Below are 11,920 nucleotides of genomic sequence, written 5' to 3' on the forward strand. Positions count from 1 at the left end.
GTGTCCATCAGGAGATGAATGGATAAAGGAGAAGTGGTACATATACACAATGGGATATTACTTGGCCATAAAAATAGAATGAACTGTATAATTTGCAACAACATGGATGGACCTAGAGAGGATTATGCTAAGTGAAATATGTCAGAGAAAGACAAATACCACATGATTTTGCGTATATGTGGAATCTATAAAACAAAATCAGTAACAAACAAACAGAAACAAACTCATAGATACAGAGAACAAATTAATCATTGTAGATGGGAGTTTGAGGGGCTGGGTGAAAAAGGTGAAGGGATTAAGAAGTACAATTTGGCAGTTACAAAATAGTCACAAGGATGTAAATACAGCACAGAGAATATAATCAATAATGTAATAACTCCGTATGGCGTCAGGTGGATACTAGATTTACTTGGGGATCACTCTCTAAGTTATATAAATGTCTAACCACTATGCTGTACACATGAAACTAGTATAATATTGAATGTCAGCTATAATTGAATAATTAAAGTTAATAAATAAAATAATATTAACAAGTTTGGGGATCTAATGTACAGCATGGTGACTCTAGCTAATACTACTATATCATACACTTGAAAGTTGCTAAGAGAGTAGATCCTAAATGTTCTCACCACAAAAAAATAAATGGTAACTCTGTGGTTAGATGGAGGTGTTAGCTAACACTGTGGTGGTCACTTTGTAATTTATAGATGAATCACAGCAACAGTTTCACACCATAAAGTTGGAAAACTATTAGAAAACTATTACATGGGAATTATATCTTAATAAAAGTGGGCAAAAGAGTAAGACTGTTTTTCAAATAATATAACAAAAAATTGTATCTCCATAGAAAATCCTCTTGTAAAAAAAAAAAAAAAAAGAACAGGAGAGAGTTGTTTGGCCAGCACCGGCGTGGCAGGCTAAATAACTGTCCCCTTCCCTCGCCACACCCCTGAAAAGTTATCCACACCCTCACCATACCCTTGCAAAGCTGTCCGTATCTAACCCCCAGAATGTGTGAAGGTGTTACACGGCAGAGGAAGGGAGATTCAAGTTGTAAATGGAATTAAGATTGCTAATCAACTGACCTTCAGTGGTGAGGTTATCCTGCTTATCTAGGTAAACCCAATGTAATCACAAATGATTATAAAGAGACTCCACTGGCTGTTGCTGGCTTTGAGGATGGAAGGAGCCATATGCCAAGGAATTTGGGCAGGCTCTAGAAGCCTGGAGAAGGCAAGAGAGCGGAATATCCCCTAGAACCTCCAGAAGGAACACAGCCCTGCTCAGTATCTTGATTTGTCCTAATGAGCTCCACTTGGACTTCTGACTTCCAGAAGTAAGGTATTATTTTCTGTCCTCTGAAGTCACTCTGTTTGTGGTAATTTGTTATAGTGGCAATAGGAAACTAAGAAATTGGATCAGCAGTTTATTAGTGAAATAAGTCAGAGAAAGGCAAATACCAGGGAAGTCCCCACTGTCTCTCCTTCTCTGTTGGAGGAGGTCATGAGGAGGTCACCAGGAGGTCACCAGGAGGTCACCAGGAGGCCATGGCCACTGGTTGACTGGTGAGCTGAACCCGGGCAGTGGGAGCTCCTCGCTCCCTTTCCTGCCCTTGGAATGAACATACTGCTCACTTTTCCCACAGTGGGAGTTGTTCCCAACGAAACAGCCTTGAGAGCGCGATCTGCTGCTGAGACCATCTGGACAGTATATGTGACTGAACTCAATTGAGGCCTCTACGTAAACTTTTAAGATTCTGCGGTGCAGCCACTGTGGAAAACAGTATGGAGGTTCCTCAAAAAATTAAAAATGGAACTGCTTTATGACCCAGTGATTCCACTTCTGGGTCTATATCCAGAGAAACCCAAAACGCTAATTTGAAAGAATATATGCAACCCTATGTTCATTACAGCATTATTTACAAATAGCCAAGATAAAGAAGCAACCCCAGTGCCCACCCATAGACAAGTGGATACAAAAGCTGTACATACAATGGAATATTACTTGGCCATAAAAAAGAATTAAATCACACCATTTACGGCAGCATGGATGGACCTGGAGTGAAATCAGTCAGAGAAAGACAACCACCACATGATTTCACTTATATATGGAATCTAAAGAACAATATTAACAAACAAAACAGAAACAGACTCGAAGGTACAGAGAACAGGCTGATGGTTGCCAGAGGGGAGGGGGTTGGGGGGACTGGGTGAAAAAGGTGAAGGGATTGAGAAGTACAGATTGGTAGTCACAAAAGAGTTACAGGGATTAAGGATAGCATAGGAAATATAGACAATAAAATTGTAATAACTATGTACAGTGCCAGGTGGGTAGGAAACATTGGGGGAACACTTTGTAAAGCATATGATCGTCTAACTACTATGCTGTACATGAAACTAATACAAAATAATATTGAATGTAAACTGTAATTTAAAAAAATAAATAAAATTCTAAAAAAGATTCCGGCAGGTGGGTACAGAGATGTACTCCTAGTGTGGCCACTCAGGACGAGCCTCCTACATAAATACCCTTGCTTATTAAACCTGCATGTACCATATATAATCTCTTTCTCCAGCCTTTCCTTGCCCCCGTGTATCAGACCCTACCCAGGAAGCTGCCGAGGCTGTGAGACGTCACTGTCCCGGGACCCTGCAGCAGCCCCGTCACCGGCCTCCCTGCTTCCTCTCCCCCCTGCACCCTGCCCCGCTCTACTCTGTTCTCAGAGCAGCTGGAGCAATGCCATGTAAACATAAGAAGAATCATGTTGGACCCTGAGTGTCTTCCCTTTCCCAGCAACACTGTATTTCCAGCACCTAGAAAGGAGCCCAGGGCATAGTGGTTTATTAGTCCATACTGTGAATGAACAAATAGTCTCTAGACCCTCAAAAACCTAGTAGCCGCAAAATGAAAATGAAAAATCACCAGAATCCTACTATTAAGAAATAGTTACTGAATATCCTTCTGATAAATATTCTTCCAGATAAGACTCTAGGCATATATAGATATGCAACAAGCTAACACTTTGGAATCATTACTGTGGCCTTTCCTTTTTATTTTACGAATTTAAGACCTTTGTCTAGGTTGTCCCTTTGGAAAATGATTTTATTTTACTTTTTGATTTAATTTTTTTGGGGGGGAAATAAAAGATTTTTAAGAAGTTTAGATCAGATGGACTCAACAGACTTTTGTAGAACACGACATGCAAAAGCAACAGAATACGTGTTCTTCTCAAGTGCACACAGAACACTGTCCAGGATAAATCATATGCTAGACAACGAAAGGAGTCTTAATAAATTTAAAAAGATTGAAATCATATCAAGCATCTTTTCTTTTGTTAATCCTCACCTGAGGATATTTTCCTTTTCAGAGACAGTGGGTGGAATGGGGGGGGAGGGGGGGAGAAACATTGATGTGAGAGAGTCACATAGACTGGTTGCCTCCCGCAGATGCTCTGACCACGGGCAGGAAGCGAACCCACAACCCAGGTATGTGCCTTTAACTGGGAATCGAACCCTCAACCCTTCGGTGCTTGGGCCAATGCTCTAACCACTGAGCAACACTGGCCAGGGCTCAAGCATCTTTATTGACCACATGGTATAACACTAAAAATAAATTATAGGAAGAAAACTGGAAAATTTGAAAGCATGTGGAGATTAAACCACATTGTCTTGAACAACCAATGGGGCAAAGAAGAAATCAAAAAGAAAATCAAAGGATATACTGAGACAAGTGACAACGGAAATTCAACATACCAAAACTTATGGGATACAGCAAAAGCAGTTCTAAGAGAAAAGTTCATAGTGATAAATGCCTACACCAAGAAACAAGAAAGACCTCAAGTAAACAATCTAACTTTACACCTCAAAGAACTGGAAAAAGAATAAACTAAGCCCAAAGTGAGTAGAAGGAAGGAAATAAACATCATAGTGGAAATAAAAGAAATAGAGATTAATAAGACAATAGAAAAGATCAATAAAACTAAGAGCTCAGTTTTTGAAAAGACAAACAAAACAGCCAAACTTCTAGCCAGACTCACCAAGAAAAGACAAGGACTCAAATATATTAAATCAGAAAAGAGGAAACATTACAAATGATACTGCAGAAACACAAAAGGTCATACGAGGTTACTATGAACAGTTATATGCCAACAAACTGGACAACTTAGGAAAAAATGGACAAATTCCTAGAAACATACAACCTACCAACTGGATCAGAAGAAATAGGAAATTCGAACAAATCAATGAATAGTTAGAAGAGTAAATAAAGAATCAAACACTTCCTAAGAAACAAAAAATTCAGGCTCCATCAGTGAATTCTACTAACCATTTTTATAAAAACTAATACCAATATTTCTTAAACTCTTCCAAAAAATAGAGTAAGGAGCATTTCCAAACTCTTTTTACAAGGCCAGCATTAGCCTGATACCAAAACCAGACAAAGATACTACAAGAAAAGAAAATTACAGGCCAATATTCCTGATGAAAAGAGATGCAAAAATCCTTAACAAATTATAAAAGTGAATTCAACTATATGTGTGTGTGTGTGTGTGTGTGTGTGTATAAACATATATATATTTCAACAATATATTAAAAGAATCATATACCACAATTAAGTGGGATATATTCCAAGGATGGTTCAACATCTGCAAATCCACCAATGTGATACACCATAATAACAAAATGAAAGGTAACATATGATCATCTCAATAGATGCAAAAAAAAAAAAAGTATTAGACAAAATTCAACATTCATTCATGATAAAAACTCTCAACAAACTGGGTATATGGGGAACATACCTGAAAAATAATAAAGGCCATATATAACAAGCCCATAGCTAACATCATAATGGTGAAAATCTGAAAACTTTTCCTCTCAGATCAGGAACAAGACCAGAATGCCCACTCTTGTTACTTTTATTCAAAACAATATTGGAAGTCCTAGACAGAGCAATTAAGCAAGGAAAAGATGTAAAATGCACCCAAGTGAGAAAAGAAGAAGTAAAACTGCAGATGACATAATATTATACATAAAAAGACCCTAAAAATGCCACCAAAAATATTAAAACTAATCAATGAATTCAGTAAAGTTGTAGGATAAAAACCAATATACAACAATCAGTTGTATTACAATACACTAATAACAAACTATCAGAAATAGAAATTAAGAAAACAATCCCATTTATAATTTCATCAGAAGAATATATTATTTAGGAGTAAATTTAACTGAGAAGGTGAAAGACATACACTGACAACTATAAGACATTAATGAAAGAAATTACAAATAATGAAAGACAAATAAATGGAAATTTATTTTGTGCCTATGAATTAGAAAAATTAATACTGCTAAAATGTCCATACAATACAAAATGATCTACAGATTAAATGCAATCCCTATCAAAATTTCAATGGCATTTTTCACAGAAAAAGAAGGAATACTAAAATTTGTATGGAGCCACAAAAGACCCAAAATAGCCAAAGAAATCCTGAGAAAGAACAAAGCTGGAGGCATCACGCGTTCTAATTTCAAACTATATTACAAAGTTACAGTAATTAAAACAGTATGGTATTGGCATAAAACCTACACATAGATAAATGGAACAGAATAGAGTGTCCAGAAATAAACCCACACATATATGGCCAATCAGTTTACAATAAAGGAGCCAAGAGTATACAATGAGGAAAGAACAATCTCTTCAATAAATGGTGTTGGGAAAACGGGATAGCCACATACAAATAAAGGAAATTGGACCACTATCTTCCACCATACATAAAATCAACTCAAAATTCATTCAAGAATTGAATGTAAGACCTGAAACCATAAACCTCCTAGAAGAAAACTTGGGGTTAAGCTGCTTGACAATGATTTTTTGAATTTGACACCAAAAGCAAAGGCAATGAAAGCAAAATAAACAAGTGGGACTACATCAAACTTAAAAGCTTCTATACAGAAAAGGTAACTATCAAAAAAATGAAGACAACCTGTGGAATGGGAGAAAATATTTACAAATCATATTTGATAAGAAGTTAATATCTAAAACATATATAGAACTCATAACAACTCAATAGGAAAAAATAAACAATCCAGTTAAAAATGGGCAGAGGATCTGAAGAGACATTTCTCCAAAGATATACCAATGGCCAACAGGTTTATGAAAAGGTGCTCAACCTCACTAATCATCAGGGAATTGCGAATCAAAACCATGATGAGATATCACCTCACACCTGTTATAATGGTTATTATAAAAAATAACCAGTGTCGGTGACAATGTAGGGAGAAAGAAGCCCTTGTGCACTTTTGGTGGGAATATAAGTTGGTTCAGCCACTAAAACAATATGCAGGCTCTTCAAAAAATTAAAAATAGGACTATCATATGATCTAGCAATTTCAATTCTGGAAATTTATCCAAAGGAAATGAAATCAGTTTCTTCAAAAGATATCTACACCTCCAAATTTATTTCAGCATTATCCATGATAGCCAAGACATGGAGACAATGTAGGTGTCCATCAGTGGATGAATGGATAAAGAAAATATGACAAATATGAATATATACACATATATACACAGAAATACAGGGTGGGGCGAAAGTAGGTTTAGAGTTGTATGGGAAATAATACAATAATTAATAAATAGTAACACAAGAATAAAGTGAGTGTTTTTCACATTCACAACTATAAACCTACTTTTGCTACACCCTGTATACACAATGGGACGTTATCCAGCCATAAGAAGAAGGAAATCCTACCATTTGCAACAACATGGATGGACCTTTAGAGCATTACGCTAAGAGAAATAAGTCAGACAGAAAAAGGCAAATACTGTATGATCTCACTTAGGTGTGTAATTTAAAAACAACAACCCTGAGCTCACACACAGAACGGATTGGCGGCTGTCAGAGGCAGGGTGTGGTGAGGTGGGTGAGACGGGCAAAGAGGTCAAAATGCACAAATTTCAGTTACAAAATAATTCATGGGTATGCACTATACAGCGCGGTGACTATAGTTAACAATGCTGTATTGTTTGTTTGTGTTGCTAAGAAAGTAGATCATAGAAATTCTCATCACAAGAAAAAAAACTATGCGTGGTGCTGGATGTTAGCTAAATTTATTGTGGTGATTACTTTGGAATGTATACATATATTGGATCATTGTGTTGTGCACCTAAAACTAATATAATGTTATATGTCAATTATATCTCAATTAAAAAGAAACTAAAAGGAGGAACGCAAAGGAAAGGACAATTTCTAGCTCCTGACATAAAAAATAGGTTATAGATCAGGACAGTAAACAGGCTATTGTCTCAAGGGAGAGTTTTCCAAGTAACTTGCTGCCTTATACTCAATACATCCTAGTGGACCCTGCTCATCACAACTCTTGGCACTTGTAGGCAAGAGGAAGATGTGATGTAGGGAAACTAAAAAGTCGACTTCCTTTCTGTCAGCCCTGGGTTGTGGTGGGAAGGAAGCCTAAGGGAGAAAAAAAGGAGGCAATTAAGACCACTTTGTCCCAATGTCCCTGGATCCAGGCCCTGAGATGGGGAGATGTGTTCCATAAGGGAGGGTAACATGGAAGTCAGAAGGAGGCCTTTGTCCTAACTCTTTATGTATGACCCTGGGAAGAGGCCCCTCTCAGGAAGTCCTAACCCAACCTGAATTCAGTTGCGCCATCTCCAGGTGAGCAGTTAGGCCAAGGACGGCCTGAGGTTTGTTACCTGATGCCTCTGAGTTCCCATGTGTGGTGAACACTGGATGGAGGTCCAGTGGGCCTGCTTTGAAAATTTTCCCAAGTTGGGCCTTATGACTCAGCCACTTTCATAAGTGGGTCCCTGGGCCTGCAGACTAGATGGGGACTTTAGTAGAGATCTGGGCCTGTGAAACCCATGTCAGCCCAGGAAGCAGCTCTGGCTCCAGGCAAGCTGAGGATGAGACCAGCAGCCCACAAAGTTGGCTTAGCATCGGGGGGTGGGGAGGAGCTGGGGAACAGTGCCCCAGAGACCAGACTCAAAAGACTGTCAAAGGCCTGGCTCTGTACCATAACAGACAGCTCCTGGCTTGCACACTTCGGCACTACCTGGGGATGAGAAGTGGGCAAAGGGGGTTTATTAGGATTTCCAAAGAAACAGAACCAATAGAAGACTATCTATCTATCTATCTATCATCTATCTATCTATCTATCTATCTATCTATCTATCTATCTATCTATCTATCTATCTATCTATCTGTCTATCATCTGTGGAATTGGCTTACATGATTATGAAGGCTGAGAAGTCCCAAGATCTACAGTTGGCAAACTGGAGACCCAAGAGAGACAAGGGTATAGTTTTTGCCCCAGTCTGAAGGCAGGAGAAGACATGCCCTATGGGAAGTCAGTCAGGTAAGAACTTTTCTAGTCAGGCGGTCATTAGATTGGATAAATCCACCCACGCTGGGGAGGTCAATCTGCTTAGCTCAACCCATTGATTAAAATGTTAATTTCACCCAGAAACACCCTCACAGACATATCCAGAACATCTGACCAAATATCTGGGCACCCCATGGCCCAGTCAAGTCGACATATAAAATTAACTATCACAGGGAGCTACCTAGAAACTTGTTCCTAAAAGAGTGTTGGCAGAAGGAACCTTTTACATGATCAGATTGGACCAAAATTAATCAAGATAGGAGATTTAGTGATCCCCTCCCCTCTTTTTATCGTAGTAACTCTAAATGGGAGATTATGAAAGGGAACAAACAAGCTCCAATAAAAAAAAAAAAATCACATTTTCTCTGTATGTTCAGTCAGAGATAAAGATATACTATGTGGCATCACACTATAGCTGCTCTGGAATCTGTTTTCCCCACATAAACACCCATCACAGACAGTTTTTTGGATTAATAAATATGGATCTCCCTAAAAGTTGTTTTTAATATTTGCTTAGTATTGCATTGTTTATAAATATCAACTTAAATACCCAGTCTCCTATGGATGGCCATTTAGGTTGTTTCTGACCTTCCATTCTTATAGAACATGCTGTGATGCACATCAACAAAGAGGACTGCAGAGCAAGCCGTTCACATCAAAGAGCTTTCACTTCCAACTGTCACTACAGCTCGTTTTTCTTTCCCCCCCCATATTATGGAAAAAAAAAAAGTTTGTATTTATTCTTCATACATGGGAGTATGGGAATAGAAACGGAGGACTACAGGAATTTGACAAGGAGCTTGTAACTGACTGTGGGGTGCACAGGGACGGGCCCGCGCCCCCTCTCGCCGCCCAGCCCTGACGCCGGCCAGCGGGGGGCGCTCTTTCCCCGGAAAGCTCCCTCCACCGCCCGGCCCAGGCCTGCACCGCCTGCCCTGCAGACTCCCAGCGGAGACCCAGAGGGGGAAGCTGGGCGGGAAGCTTGCGCCTGCCTCCCCGAGACAATGAACTGGAGGGGGGAGAAGTGGGGCCCCCTGAAGGACACCCGCAGCACCGCCCCGCCTCCCACGGCTGCAGAGGGCGAGCTCTGTTTGTGCAGCGCCGCATGCTCCCCACTGCAGCCCGCTGCACGGCTTCAATTACACTTTTTGACTGATGGCCAGTTTAATGAGCCTATTTACAGAGGGTCATTCAACATGGCAATTACACCTATAAATCTATTTGCACCAGGACTCGAGTAACCTTCTGCACGCAGCCCGGTATAAAACTGCTGTCTGATTAATTAACGTTCGTTTCCCTGCCGTATGGAAACAGCTGCAGTTGGTGTAAATGCGCCCAGCTCCTCTCTGCAGGCCCTGTGCAAATGGCAGGGGTTCTCCGGGTGGGGGGAGTGTTTCAGGGCCTGGGCGGGAGGGGAAGGCCCGTAGTCATGTGGTTGCTATTCCAAGGAAGCTCTTAGTTTTTCTTCCTTCCCTCTGTTCTTTCTCTGGTCCTGTTTGATTGATGTTTCAGGGCAGTGTCATATGTGGGGGCAAAATTCAATTAATTGGATATGAAATATTTATAACCCTGCTGCATGTGTCTATCAGAGAAGAGCCCTTAATAGATCTTCTCATTAGTATGAGCTGGTGACTCATTTCTCTGCTTTCACAGTCATTCGGAATTAAAATCCAATTAATCTAATATCCCTGTGAATGTTATTAAATTATTGAGAAAACTGCATTCAGGAGATAGGGTGAGGGGAAGGAGCTGGCCTCGTGGATACTCATTTCCTCTCTGCAAATCACACAATGCCGGGGGGACCAGCCCCCCTTCCTTTGGGCTCTTCTAGTTTTGGGGTTGTGTCTACACTTGGCAAATAAAGCACAGGATTATGAATCAAGGCTCTCAGCTGCCAATGCTGACACTGCCAGAGCTCATAACACAGCAGCACAAACCGGAGAGCGGGTCTGAAACCGCCAAAGTATTTGCAAGACTGTAAATGAAAAGGTAAGATTTGCACTGTTTCAGGCAGCTCCAAGCGCGTCTCTTTAAGGCAGAAGCAGTATTAGGAACGAAGACCAACTGGGATGCTCTCAGGCTTCAGCGTAGTTCTTGAGTGCTGTGGTTTTATGGGTTCTAAATCTGGGCGCCCTATAAAAAAGTTAGTGGTAAGTTTATAGGAATGGTGAGTAGCGTCTCCTCCTTGCATTTGGAAAAACAGGGACCACTGCTATCACTAACAAGTCTTTGTATCTCAGGGAATTTTGTTTGTTCAATGATCTATGGAGGCACAAATTTTCGCAGGTTTGGAGAAGGGACAGGAAAAAGATGTGGAACAAGGGCAAGCAATATCCTGAAGTCTTGCCAACTGACTGATACTATAAAATTTTGATGCCGTATTTGGAAATTACTAACTCCAAACTTTAGTTATGACTGTGGCATGATGGTTCTAAAAACCAACGACAAACCTCTCAGTTCCTCCCTCCTTGCTGAACCCAGTGCTGAGGTTGGGCAAACACCGAGTTCCTACTGCAGACCAGGCACTGTCACAATTGCCAGTTACAGTGCTGGATATTAGGTATATGTTTATAAACTGAAATGTTCCCCAAAGTATGTGGTGATAAGACTCAATCCCCAACTTTGAGAAGCTTCTAGATATTAAAACAGATAAATTAAAATATGATGGGTTGAATGACCTTGTTGCAGGAGCACAGCAGGAAGACCTGGAGTCAGGGAGAGCTTCCTGGAGGAGGTGAGTGACAGGGATGTGTTCCTGCATTGGCTTAGGCTATTCCCCTATTTATGACACCCTCCCTGCCTCCTTCTACCTTACCTTCAATGTTTTTTTAAGTCCCATTTCATTTTATTTTTTATTTTTGTTTAAAATATTACAGATGTCCCTTTTTCTCCCCAGTGACCCGAGGTCCCATTTCTTTTAAGATACCTTTCCTAACTAGTGCAGTCCCATATTGAACCTGTCCATTATTTCTTTGTTTCTCATAAGATATTGCATTTACTGTCAGTGGATTTCTATACATAACCCCTATACATTGCCCCTACTACATTATAAATTATTTGAGGGATAGGACGGTTTCTTACATTTTCTATTATGCCTCATCTGTAGCAAGCACTCTAAGAACATCGTCAACACTCACTGAAATTTGTTGGAAAGAAGTTTCCTTAGCATTTAACTTCTGAAGCAAACAGTTTTTCAACTGTAATGCAGTTTATTCCATGATTTTCCATTTTCTCTCTTTGTTCTTAGCTCTCGAAAGTGGCTTCTCTGTAAACATTGCTGGTGGGAGTGTAGATTCACACAACCTCTATGGAGGGCATTTTAACCGTATCTATTACAATCTACAAGTGCATTTTCCCTTTTGATCCAGCAATTGCATTTTTTGGGAGTTATTCTATAGATAATTTTGCACATATGTGAAATTCTATGTATACAAAATTATTCATTGCATTACTGTTTGTAGTGGTAAAAGATTAGAAACCAGATATCTGTCATTAAGGGATTATCTGGTACGTGCACACAACAA

This window comes from Miniopterus natalensis, chromosome 9 (genome assembly GCF_054644295.1).
Source record: "Miniopterus natalensis isolate mMinNat1 chromosome 9, mMinNat1.hap1, whole genome shotgun sequence".
Classification (NCBI taxonomy): domain Eukaryota; kingdom Metazoa; phylum Chordata; class Mammalia; order Chiroptera; family Miniopteridae; genus Miniopterus; species Miniopterus natalensis.